The sequence below is a fragment of the Pinus tabuliformis genome, chromosome X (genome assembly GCF_031772625.1).
Source record: "Pinus tabuliformis cultivar Carrire ecotype Pingquan chromosome X, CPIR1, whole genome shotgun sequence".
Taxonomy (NCBI): domain Eukaryota; kingdom Viridiplantae; phylum Streptophyta; class Pinopsida; order Pinales; family Pinaceae; genus Pinus; species Pinus tabuliformis.
The window spans coordinates 1,752,431,084-1,752,445,089 of NC_142308.1; positions in this window are offsets into that span (position 1 = coordinate 1,752,431,084).

Below are 14,006 nucleotides of genomic sequence, written 5' to 3' on the forward strand. Positions count from 1 at the left end.
GTGGTACATCGAACTAAATCGCGGCATGTTTCAAGATTTCAACTCGTTGGCTATGGCCTTTTTGACTCATTTTCAGTTACCCATTCGGTACGAGACTGGGACACATCTTCTCACGTCTCTCAAATAGGATACGGCTACACACATCTCCGATCATATACATGAATGGAGAAGGCGTCGTCGCTTGATTAAATTTTGGATTCCCGATCAACTCTTGACCGACTGGTTCACGACTTCCTTTGTCCCTAAGATTGCAAAAGACATTGCAATGGGAGCGTGTGTAACTGAGGAGCAAGCAATCGCGCGAGCTCAGTACCTCGATTTAGTATACTCTCAGTCGGGTACTTTGTATGAGTATTTGCCAGATGCCCCGAGGCCTGGACAGCCCAAAGCTCCACCAAAGCCTTCTGTTGATGGAGTCATTGGTTCTGTGAATGCGTCATCAAAGAAATCGGCCGCGAACCCTGGGAAACAGAAACAGAACACCTCTAACGAAAATGCTTCTCAGGGCCAATCAATGTCTGGGACTACCTCCGAGGTAAACGCCGTCCAGTCCACCGCGGCGGATAAATCCTCGAAAGGCAAAAAGAAATGGAAAGCTAAAGATAAATCTGGACAGCCCAAGCAGGGTCCCCCTAAGGCTCCCTCCGAGGAAGGAGCTAAACGGAAACCTAAGTATCCTTGTCTCATCTGCGATGAGGATCACTATACCAAGGATTGCCCAAGGAGGTCCGAAGTTAGTCGACTTTTGAAAGGTGCCCCGGGGCCTCCTGTTGTGCTAAAAGAACCCTTCCCTTCCCAGCAGACCCAAATGGTGGTAGACCCCTCTCAATCCTCTTCCTCGTTCGGTTCTCAAGTGTTCATGGCTGGAACGATCCCCATCCATGTTTCAACTCGAGCGAAAGATTATCCATCTCCAGCCGGGAAAGAGCCGGAGGTTCCCTCCAGCGCTCCTCCGTCCAGTTCTGGTCCCCTTCACATCGAACGGCCCAGCACTGAGACGATCCCCCGACCCCCTCCCAAAGGTGTACTCAGGAAGTCATCTTATAACCCCAATGCTCGTGCTACCCAGCACTATAGCATTGTCGAGGACTTAGCTCAGGCTCCGTCTGCTATGTCCGCGTTAGAAGTCCTCCAAAGCTGCCCCTCTTAGAGGAAGTCCTTGCTATCAGCGATTGGTGGCATAGACCCGACAGATTCAGATTTAATTTCTTTTGATCTTGAGGGTTTCACACAGAGACTGCCTCATCAGGTGGCTTTCCTTATACAGGTCCTTATCAACGGCAAAACGATCCATCGTACAGTCATTGATGAGGGTGCCTCAACCTGCATCATGTCAGTTGCTTGCTGGAAGGCTATTGGTTCTCCTGCTCTGAGCCAGTCTCCTACGACCCTGGAAGCTTTCGATGGAAGAGAATCTCGTCCATATGGTATCCTCCCACGATTGCCTATCTCTTTAGAAGGGAAAACCGTAGAGGTAGAGGTTGAAGTTGTTGACGCTAATCTCACTTACAACCTCCTCCTTGGACGAAGCTGGACATACGCCATGCAAGCCGTGGCTTCCTCCTTGTTCCGTGTCGTTCGCTTCCCCCATCAAGGAAGAATCGTCACGGTGGACCAGCTGTCCTTTTTTGCTTCCTCTTCTGAAGGAAATGTGTCGTTCGTGGAGCATACCTCCAAGTCATTAGTGAGTGTGGGTGCTGGACTGTTCAAAGATCCCTCATTGATGGGAGTCTTTCCCCTCCCACCTCCAAATCTCGCCCCTGTCAACATGATTTCAGTACGTTCTGATCCATGGGTTCTTCCTCCCTTGAATCAGGAAGACTCTTGGGGTGATATGATGCCGTTGAGTCCTGCCGAGCTCAACTACATCGAGATTGTCGCTGCATCGGCTCCCCCTCCTGAACCTGCTTTTTTAAGCAGCGTTCCTGATTCATACGATCATTTCCCTTGGCTGGGTGATGAGGCCACTTCGGATCCCTTGAAGGAAACATTTCCCTCCGACGAGGCCATCATAGAGACTATGTCTCTCGAAGAGCTCCCTTGGTTAGATCACCACCATCGTTCTTCGTTTCTCCCTCCACATTCGGAAATGGTCGCTTGTCTCGAGCGGTTTGCTTCATGTGTCCCATCTCCGCCCCTCCAAACACCTGTCCAGCTATATCAAGTGTCTTCGGAGGGCAATATGGGTAACATCACGCAGACCCAGCCTATCGACATCTCTGTCAAACCAGGGATTGTCGAGAATATTTTCATTGGAGTCACATGCACTCCCGAGGAAGTTCAACTTTATACCGCTTTATTTCGTGAATTCCGTGATGTCTTCGCATGGTCTTACGAGGAAATGCCCGGCATCGACCCTAGTATTGTGGTGCACGAAATACCTACTTATCCAGGCGCTAAGCCTGTTCGTCAGCGCTTACGTCCAGTGCACCCCCGAAAGGCTGCAGCCATCAAGGCCGAAGTCGAAAAACTTCTTCGAACTGGGCTCATCTATGCCATCCCCCTCACCGAGTGGGTGTCCAACATAGTCCCTGTGAACAAAAAGCAGGGTACTATCCAGATCTGTGTTGACTACCGCGATATTAATCGTGCCTGTCCAAAAGATAACTTTCCTACGCCTTTTATTGATCAGCTTATTGATGACTGCGAAGGAAGTGAGATTTATTCGTTTATGGACGGCTTCTCTGGTTATAACCAGATCAACATAGCCTCTGCCGACCAGCATAAGACAGCTTTCATTTGTCCTTGGGGCACCTTCGCTTATAAGAAGCTTCCTTTCGGTCTCAAAAATGCCGGTGCCACTTTCCAGCGTGCGATGTTGTATGCTTTCCATGATATCCGGCACATCGTACAGCCCTACCTGGATGACCTCCCAGCTCATTCAGCTAGACGTCAAGACCATCCATCTCATCTACGCGAAATTTTTCTCCGCTATCGACACTACCGTATTCGACTCAATCCGCATAAGTGTGTCTTCTGCGTAGAATTTGGCCAACTACTCGGGTTCATCGTCTCCCGGGAAGGCATCCGTCTGGATCCCCTCAAAGTCGAGGCCATTTTGAATCTTCCTCCCCCCGCCTCTTTGCAGCAATTGCAGAGCTTGCAGGGTAAAGCTAATTTTCTCAGACGATTCATTCCGAATTATGCCGAGGTGGCTAAGGGTTTCACACAGTTATTAAAGCGAGACACACCCTTTCGTTGGGATGCTATCGCCCAGGAATCTTTCGAGCGCCTTAAAGACCTTCTTGTCTCAGCTCCGCTCTTAAGACCTCCGAACTATCACCGTGATTACACTCTCTATCTAGCTGCCGCTGACACCACCATCGGCATGGTTCTGGTGCAGGACGATGACGACGGCACCGAACACGTTATCTATTATCTTAGTCGCAACCTTCTGGATACGGAAACTCGCTACGCATATGTCGAGAAGTTGGCATTGGCAGCTGTCTGTGCCGTCCAACGATTCCGGCATTATATCCTGTTGCGCACAACGACCGTGATCTCTGATTGCAACCCCATGACCTACATTTTGTCACGTCAGCTGCTGGGGGGCAAATACTCGAAGTGGATCGTAATCCTCCAAGAGTTCGACTTGGAATTCACTGCGGCCAAGTCTAAGAAATCTCTGGTCTTTGTTGAACTGCTCTGTTCCTTACCATCTCACTCTGCACCATCCCGTTCGGAGGAGCATATCCCGGATGAAACATTGTTTCTCATCAGCACCCTCGACCCGTGGTACGGGGACATTATCGTATATTTGCAGACGTCTTCCTTCCGTCCAAACGTATCGAAATATGCTCGACGGCGAATTCGTCACCAAACTCAACCCTATCGCATTTTAGGCGATACCCTGTACCGCCTCGGCGTTGATTCTGTTCTCCGCCGATGTTTGACTCTCGAGGAAGCTGAGCGGGTGTTGAATGACTGCCACTCCGGCGCTTGTGGCGGCCATATGTCTGGATATGCTACCGCCCAGAAGATCCTCCGTGCTGGTTATTTCTGGCCTTCCATCTTCAAGGATTGCATCCTTGCTGTACGTGCATGTCATGAATGCCAGGTTTACCACCGGAAGATGCGTGCACCTGTTGCACCACTGCACCCTGTTGTCACCGTAGGTCCATTTGCCAAATGGGGCATCGATTATACATCCTGTAACCCTCGTTCGGCCGGGGGGCATGGATACATCATCGTTGTCGTGGATTATTTCACCAAGTGGGCCGAAGCGATGCCTACACTGAACGAAGACGGTTACACAGCGGCGCAATTTTTATTCAATCATGTCATTACTCGTTTCGGAGTCCCGCAGGCTATTGTCACAGATCACGGAAAGCATTTCCGTAATCACATGATGACGGAACTAACGACCCAACTAGGCTTGCGTCAAGATAGTTCGACACCGTACTATCCACAATCTAACGGTCAAGTCGAGGTCGTGAACAAAGTCTTGATCACTATGCTTCAACGCACTGTCAATACGCACAAGTCTAATTGGCATCTGATGCTGTTCCCAACCTTGTGGGCCTACCGGACTTCTGTGAAGGATGCCACCGGTTTCACTCCGTTTCAGTTGGTTTACGGACTGGAGGCCACCCTTCCTGTCGAATGTGAGATTCCTTCGTTGAAATTAGCTGTCGAGTTGCTTCCCAACACCACTCCGGTGGAGGAACAGCTTCTTTACCTAGAACGGTTAGACGAGACTCGTCGTTTAGCTTCTCTGGCTATCGAAGCGCAAAAGAAAAGAGTCAAGGCCCATTTTGACCAGAACATTCATCCTCGTTCCTTCGTTGAGGGAGATCTAGTACTGCTCTACGATCAAGCTAAAGATAAGCTGGGGGCAGGAAAACTCGAATCCATGTGGCTAGGTCCCTATATCGTGAAAAGAGTTTTACAAAAGGGCGCATATGAGTTGATTGATTACGAAGGAAATCCTCTTGACAAGCCCCGCAATGGGCTGTATCTGAAGAAATATTATGCATGACTTCGTGCACTCAGTTTGTACATACGCGTGTTTAGTGTGTTTTGTGTGCATGATTTCATGTTTTGCTTTGGTGTGAAGGCGTTTTTGCCTCTTATTGTGTTTTCTCCTTCTTGTGCAGATGTCTAGTGCACCTTATGTTGGTTTCGCTAATGGCGCCTGCCGTAGTACTTGCAATTTGTCCTCTGCGGCGTGGGCAATCTATGATCCTCACGGAGAGTTGCTAGATCTTCAAGGAGTCTGCCTCGGTCGTACCACTAATAATGTTGCCGAATACAGTGCCGTAATTGAGCTACTAGCCGAAGCAGTTGATCTCGACATTCGAGCAATGATGGTAAACCTGGACTCCCAGCTTGTCGTTCATCAACTCAACGGGCGATATTCCGTCAGAGATCAACGTATCCTAAGGTTGTATCTACGTGTCAGATTGTTAGAAAGGAATTTTGACTATATCACATATCAACATATTCCGAGACGATTAAACACGTTGACTGATGCATTGGCAAATCATGTGTTAGACAGACATTTGCGGAATAGATAACATCATACAAGAAAGCATAGAAAGCATAATAGAGTAAAGCATATGTAAATAAGATATTTTCTCAAGCATAGTTTGCATGCGTGCTGTGTGTGCTTTTAAGCTTGCGTTAAAAACATTAAAATATATGGGTCATGTGTTGTGCAATTCATACATAAGATCACATTGGTACTGAACACTTGCATAACATAAACAAAACATCATCACATGTAACAAGATCCATCCAAAAATCGGTATGTATATATATATATATCGTGTGGCGCACTAAGGCGCTCAAAAATAAATGTGTATGTCAAAAATAGCGTCACTGTCCTCAGTACATCCGAGACATATGTCTCTCAAAACAGCAGTAGAAGTGAACCTAGGCGACTAGTGGGCTGGGTTATGCTCTCTGTAGCATACAACCGCTCGTGCCACCCGCCTCAAAAGGCGGTGCAGCCTGGGTGCCACCCCCACTGTGTGGATCTGGTGCTCTATAGGGACCTCCTCGACCCCCTGATAGTCCGGCACTCCCTCCAGCAAACCCTCGAGGTTGCGAGCCACGGTCTCCGACGTATCCACTCCTGGAGGAACTAAGGCCAGGGCTCCAGCTTCTGGTCCCTCTCTCCGTGCCGTTGGGGCTAGGCCAACGGGTCTCACAGGTCCCACATCTGCATACAGTGACATTTATTAAGACATGTACATGAAAAACCAAAAAACATCAAAAAATGTTAAAATGAGATCAAGTGATATACCTCCATCATCCCAATGCTCTCCTGCGGGCAGTGGCATGTCTGGATCATTGCGGAAGTCCATACCGGCATATGGCCAGTCCTCCACAATGACAACCTGGCGCTCCAGCCACTCTCTGAAGTACACTCCCCAAGACACTGGGCGACCACCACCTCCACGTGGCATGACGCGGGCCCATCGACTGGCCCTCGTCTCCCGGGGACCTCTAGGTGGATCCACAGCCATGGTCTGTAGCTGTAGAACCGGCACCCGCTCCAGCATGAGCGGCAGTAGGAGCGACCCATACGCGAACTGCTTCGTCTCTCCACGACGGCAGTTGCTCAGTTGCCTCTTCATACTAGCGGTCACAGCAGTCGCCCAGTCAAAGATGGTGGGCTGTAGGCACTCCAGAGCTAACAACAGTTGGTTCTTCGAGGCCTCATGATTGGCCAAAGAACCCGCTGCCCGTGTCACTAGGAAGAGTATCGTGCGGAGAGGCATGTCCCGCACTGTCGGGATAGCAACTTTCCCGCTCCGTGTCTTTTCAGCTCCTGGGCATACTCTAGCCATCAGCTGGTCCAGAGTCTCGCCGCTGGGTCGCTGCCCCTCCAGGATGGGCCTCTGACCCTGGCGCGACAAACCGGTCAAAAAGTAGATATCCGAGGCATCAAACTCGATATCTTGCCCGCGGATGGTGAATTTCCCATCTACTGGGTTCCAAGCTCTGATCAGGAACTCCAGCAGGTCAGGTTGCGCTCTCAAGCGCGGAGTCAGGAAAAATTTCAGGAAACCGCATGCCCGCATTGCATTCCGGCATTCGGCAAGCGCATATGCAGCTATATCCTCGTTATCATGGGCTCTCTCTTGCCATACGAAAGCCATTGTACCCTGCAAAGCCATGAAAAAATATTAGGTCGCTGTTTGTGGAAAAATTTACGTTCAATTTACAAAAATTCATATTTTTCCGCGCCAGCGCGACTGTTTTAAAAACAGTCGCGCTGAAAATGGCGCCTCAGTTGTTTTTTCATTGGGTCAGCGCGGAAGAACACGGGTTTTCCACGCTGACCCAAAAACTGGTACGTGTATTTCTAAATCGGTCAGCGCGGTCCCGAGCGGGAAACCCGCGCTGACCGAGAGCGCACCCATGCTCAAGAAATTTGCCCAATTGGGCGAATTCCACCGTTAAAATCTTGCTAAATATAATCAAAATGGAGCGCATGGCAAGGGGAACCTACCTGGATCCAGCCGTTCGACGAATGGTGTCCGCACGGGGAAGAATTCGCTCCGTCAACTTCACAGCTTCACAACGTTCTCGAAGGCTCAATATGGTAACAATGGTAAAAATGACTATTTACCCTTCTATTTATAGTAAAAATGGCTCAATTAACTATAGATTTTGCAAATGTGGGTTTTTGTCATGCTTTTACCATGGATTTAGCACTTCTGTCAATGTATTATGCATGTTTTAATGTGTTTTAACATGTCGAACGGATTTATGCGGGTATTTTTACTGTGCAGGTCCTCAGAATCGGTAAAATCACTCGGTCCCAAAAATGTCGTCTTTGAGCTCTTTTCCGACATGAAACAAGAAAAGATGGCCGAGCTTCCTTTCAGCTCATTAAAGGGAACGAGAGGCGGTCATTTTAAGCTCTTTTTCTGACCGTGTAACTTAAAAAGATTGCCGGGTGTTTGTCGTTTCGCACTCGTTATCGGCTCTAAAACGACGTGTTTCCGACCGCTTTTTTACTTTTTCGGGTCGAAGTCACTATTTACGAAAAGTACTCCTCGATCGTAATGGTCGGGCGGTTCTTTCGAGCATTGTTTTATACTTTTTCGGGCTCGAGAGACACAACTGTACGAAAAAGGACCCCCCTGGAGTCTCCTTTTCCGCTGTCTTTTCAGACTCTCTAAACAAGAAAAGATGCCGAGTTTTTCCTTTGTCAGGCTCGTTAAACACTTGATGACATCGGGCATTGTCGAAATGACACTCTTCAAGCATATGCTATCCCCGTCAGGCTTGTCATCCAAAAATAACCGGGGTACCTGCCAGAAATGGTAGGGAAAATGGAACTGCAATTGTTGCGTCGGCAGTATGTCGCTCTTGAACATGGCACTGGTCTGCATTCGTGTCGGGTGGGAATTTCTCATTTTGTTTCACAACCGACCTCCGTGGGTACGGGTTATCCTATTTGACCTCTCATCTGTTCATTGCCATCATCATCACACCCTCTGCTCATTTGATGTCAAATACTGCCAAATCCACTATCGTGCCGCCGATATGTTCAAGAGAAGTTGACCTCTGCAATAATACAACCTCATCTGCTATCTCACACAAATTTTTTTACCTCTGTCTCGTGTCGATGATGTGGGAAACATTATGGCCCACCTTCGATCAAGGTCACTTCCTGTCGACTTCAGCTCATTATCCGGGAAGGTGACTTAGAGACTCCCTTCAGGTGCCTTAGGGCCTGCATGCCTCAATGGCAGGTTCTTCGTGTTCGACGCGAGGTCTTCATCATTGGCCTCCGATCGAATGATTCTGCGGGTGTTCGACACCAGTTCATTGATTCACACGCCGCGGATTGTACCTATAGTACCTTGAGGGCCATTGTCATTATTGGTGGTTCCTCTCGCGTCTGTTAACGGTTTTCATCATTGACCGGTAATCAGGCGATGTTCATGCATGTTCGACTTCAACTCATGTATTCACATGCTTGGACTTGTACTTTGTTTGGATCGGGACGGAGCGCAAGACCCTGGATCTCTGTCTATTATGATCCAGGTTGCGATTTTGTGGATGATCATTACATGACTCATTGATGGATGGCTGCGCCCATACCTGAGTCTTCATGGATGGCTGCGACCATACCTTATCATTATTTTGGTCTCTTTAGCTGGGTGGCTGCGTCCATTCCACAGACCTTTTCGCATGTCTTTCGGATGGCTGCGCCCATGCCTAGACTGCATGTACTTGATTATCAGAGATATTCGGTCCTTCCTGGTGGTGTTCCAGTTCGGCGAGTGTTGTAAAGCATTTCACCCCTCCCACTCTCTCGGTCTTCATGCTTTAGGGGGCATCTGTTACACAATAATTTGTCACTGTCTCCCTGTCAGTCACTCTACTGTGTCAGCAATTCAAAATAATCAAGTTCATGCCTTCTGAACTAGTCAAAAACCCACTTTTCCAAAGTTTTCCTCATCAGCGCGTCTGTTTCTAAAATATCCGCGATGACTGGCGCTTTATAACAGACCGCATGCGCTGCCAGCGCGGAAGCACACGCCTTTCCCGCGCTGATCGAATTTCATGACCAGCGCAGCCCCTGTTTGTATTTACCCGCGCTGACATGGCCTTTTCCATTATGTCATTGCGATGTCAGTGCGCCAGACCAGTTATGCACCCGCGCTGATCCAGTTTTGGCGAATTTGTTCCAACAGCCAGCCTTCCAGATAACTCCAGGCTTGGTTGTTGGCTTTGTGAGTATCGACTCCCTTCTATGGCATGTCTGTTCGACCCTTTGCAACTACTTCCCTTGAAGATAAGCTCATCCTTCCACCTTTTTAGGAGGCTCTTTCTCCTATATAAACTTCCACCATTACCATGAGCAGCTAGTTTGGAATAGCTTGGATTGTGTAGAGCTTATAGTGCTTAGATTGCTGCTACTATAGGTATTTGGTGTGCTAAGTGTGGAAGTGATTGATAGCTTAGGGAAGGTTGTTTAGTGTTGTTTGTGTGAGAGAGAGTTGCTTGTCTTGGGAGAATCATTTCCAAAGGTGAATGCTTGAGACACTTGCTGACTGGCCCCTCCTGAGAAGGTTACCGACGTCAGAACATTTGGTTGTACTCTTCTCTGCTTGATTAATAATAGATGACTACTATTATTGTTCCATTCTCATTTGTCTATGCAATGGTTAAATATGAATTATATCTTTTCTGATTGATGTATGGTTGCTTTTATTAGATTTCACGCTTGTGTTTGTTTCCTCTTCGTATGTGCAGGTGTCTATTCGCGGAGATCGCGGAGGATCGTGACCAGCCAGAGCGAAGGAGTGAAGGTGGCATCTCTTCATCAAACAACAGTGCTGGAATCCAAGTAGGTGTTCTTTACCTCTTGTTTAATTGCAATTAGGAACATGCATAGTAGCATTGACTGATTGTTGCTAGACCCTTGCTGGGCTAGTAGGGATCGCCTCTATCCGTAGAGGGGATTTACCTCTCCAACAATAGGAGTTAGGGAAAATTCTAGGGAAAATTTAGGTGGTAGGGATAAATGTCAGGCAGACAGGGGTAGTGAAATTTCTTAGAATGGGAAAGGGAAGGAAGGGAAAAAGTGGAAAACATAGGGAAAACCTAGAAACACAACAGAAACACAACGTGGGCTTGGGTTTTGGGGAAAAGTGGTGAGATAGGGAAAACAGGTATGGGAAATGGTTGGGGAGGGTCTATCAAGTGTATACAAGGGTGTTTAAGCAGAAAACATAGGTATTTTCTCCTTGGAAGAAAGCAAAAACCATGAAATCTTAAAAATGTAGCATAAAACCCTAAGAGAGGGATTTCATCATTTTTTGAAGAAAATCACTTCGTGAGAGGGCTGATGAATGCTTCACTTACTTGTTTAGGAGTGTTGAAAACTTATTGAATGAGAAATAACCTGTTGCTTGCTTTCTTTGACTGTCAAACTCAAAAACACAACGAATGTCCAGAAGCACAACGAGTTGATGGGCAAGGTGTTCTGACGATGAAATCGATGCTCTGATGGTTGAGATGAAGCACAATGGTGGAGAAGAGATCTTGGAGGATGAAATGAAGTTGTTGAATGCTTGAATGGTATTTTAATAGCTTGAAACTCAATTTTTTTCTTTGGTGGTAGTGTGACATCATGTACTTTTGAGAAATGATATGATGAGGTGATTGTACTGCATCATAATTTCTTCACAAGGAAATGGTACCTTGATTCCTTTTGTCCCTAAGCTGCTAACTCCCATGATGGTGAACCAAATGATGGACATGACTCTCTTTTTGCTTTTGATGACTGACATTATGATGACAATCAAATGTAAATCCTAGACCATGACCTATATGATGGAACATTATCTCTTTTGATGACCTAGGACACCTAAATGATGACATGACCATGATGAGTGATGATGACCTTGAGCAAGTGGAGGGAGTAGTAATGACCTAGACAAAAACCAATGACTATTTGACAATCAAGAGGTATCAAATTTTATTTGGAAACATAATAATTTGACCAAAGATTCTATCAACCACATGGCAAGAGTACATTTGATCACTGGAACTAATGGACACTAACAACCCCAACTCTTTATCTTTCTTGGCTTGTGTTGTGCGGGTTTCCCTATTGGTTTTCCTTCCTGTGCATCTCATTTTCCTTTCCAAATATTTGGTTTTTTTCGGTTTCTGATTTTTCATCTGCTAAACTGGCCATTATAGAGGGACCCGTGGCTTCATTTGATGAAAGGTAAGTGTCTTCCTCTTCCTCTAATAGATATACCGAGACATTATGAGAGGTTTCAGGGATTCTGTTTTCTGCTTCTGGAACTCGATTAGGGATTTGAGAAAATTTCTTTTGAAGGTTGGCTTTGCATATTTTTGAGATGTTCGTTCCTCTTCATTAAGATCTATTAGCACTTAATATTTATTCTTTTAGCCTTAATGACTACCAGATTGGCTAATACCTTCCTTATTGTTACTGGTGTTATTAGGATTTTTCATACCTTTAGTTTGTTGAGTCGTCTTCCCTTGTGTGAGGGGGTTGTTGTTTGTTAGGGACCTTTCTCCTTTTGGATTGTTGTCATTGCTCCCCTTGATCTCCCTAATTTTCTTGGTTGATTGGGGATTTAGTGCAATTTCTAGAAAAATGTCCATATTCGTGACAAATCCAACCCTTGAAGGGGAGTTGATCATAGTCTACTTCCTAAATGTGTGTCAGGTCATCCATGCATAAATTTATAGTTATTGGTAGTCTTTTTCCAGATCTAATTCCACACAAATTCTAGCACAGGCAAACAATCCTTCGATGGGTTCATCACAGTCGATGTATTTTTCAAGAGAGTTACTAATGAACCTGAAAGTGGCATCATTCCGACAGTGGAGAGGCAAGTACAATAACTTTACCCAAACTAGAACCACCATAGGGATATCATAGTTTGGGTTAAAGTTAGGGTTCCATCTATCCAAATACAACCCTTATGGCCCCATGAAATATGGTCCACTTATGAATATAAGATCCATGTCCTCCTTGAGCTCAAAATAAATGGTGAAGAAACCCTTTCCCACAAAGGAGGAAACCACTTCTCCTTTCATTTTAGGTTTCCATTAGTCTCAATCCATGATCTGATTGATTGAGGAGAAGGACACAAACAAGTGAATTGGCTAACCACACCCGATTCCCCAGTTGAAGCACCCTAGTTCAGGCTTGTGGAGCCATTTGCGACCAGATTATTAAAGGTTTCAATATCCTGAGAAATATACGATTCATGGGAGGATTGGCCATGATGGGTCACCTGACTAAAAGAAAAAACCAGAAAACCCTAAAACTTACCTATGTCGAAGAGATAATCTGCCAATGAAATTAGACATCGAGGTTTGCGATCAGAGGGATGCAACCACTAGGAGAGTTGTGAACGCTTGGTCCACTGTGAGATCTAGATAAATCGAATCTCGTGCTCAGATGCAGAGGCTAGCACGCGGCACAAGGTCGTAGATCCTAGGGATTCAACAAATGCTTCCTTCACCTATCCCAAGCGAACTACAAAGCTAAAATAAACAAAGAAATTTAATAATTACTATTATTATTATTATTAATTAAACCATCCTAGATCCATCTTAACTCTGGATCTATCAAGCCTCGAGAGGGATTAAATCTCTAAAGGGGCAAACATTTCCTCAAGTTTTGCACTAAAAAAAGATGTTTGCATCTGTTGATAATTTTGCTTAAGTTAGGAAAGCTAGACTAGTCAACTCCTCAAATCTAGTTATCACAACAAGATAATGAGACATATTGCTCAAAATATACAAAGTAAAGTGAAATTGTTTTGGTGTTTTTTTAATATATTTACATTTCAAAAATATCTAACCAAAGAAAACATAAAATTGATATATACATATGGAAAAAAAAAGATTCACAACGAAACAAGTGGTCAATATAAATTAAAAAAAGGTAGAAAATCAAATTTAAATTAACAACAAACTAGTCAGGATTCTAGGTTGAAAGCTTGAAACCCTGTAGAGCATAAGTCGTGAAAAAAATAGTGAATAAATGTAACAAAATACAAGAGGCATATAAAGATATAAATTGTATAGAAGAACAAGTTGATTTTATTAAAATAATCGCTGAATATTAACAACAGGTCTTTGCGAAGACCATTGACCAATTCTAAGACTTAAACTACTGCAATGAACAAACTCATATACAACAGTTAAGGAAATCCAATGGAAATGGCCGCATATCGATCCTTCAAGCAACTTGTGTAAATGGGCAATGTGCTTTCTGCATAAATATCATTGTTAGCATTGATAAAATAAAAATTAGACCTTTCAAACAACAAGTAAATGATCAGAAAGAACACATGATACCTTCACAAATCCTTGAATAATTGAAGGAAGTCATCTTAATTGGTCTCTTATTTAGAGATAGAATTGTTGTCACCATTAAGATCAACTTTCCAATTTATAGAAAATAAAATTAGAGGAGTAAAGATCCTTAGAAAGGGCAAAATGATTTGAATGGAATTTGATTGGTCTAACTATGGGATATCTAA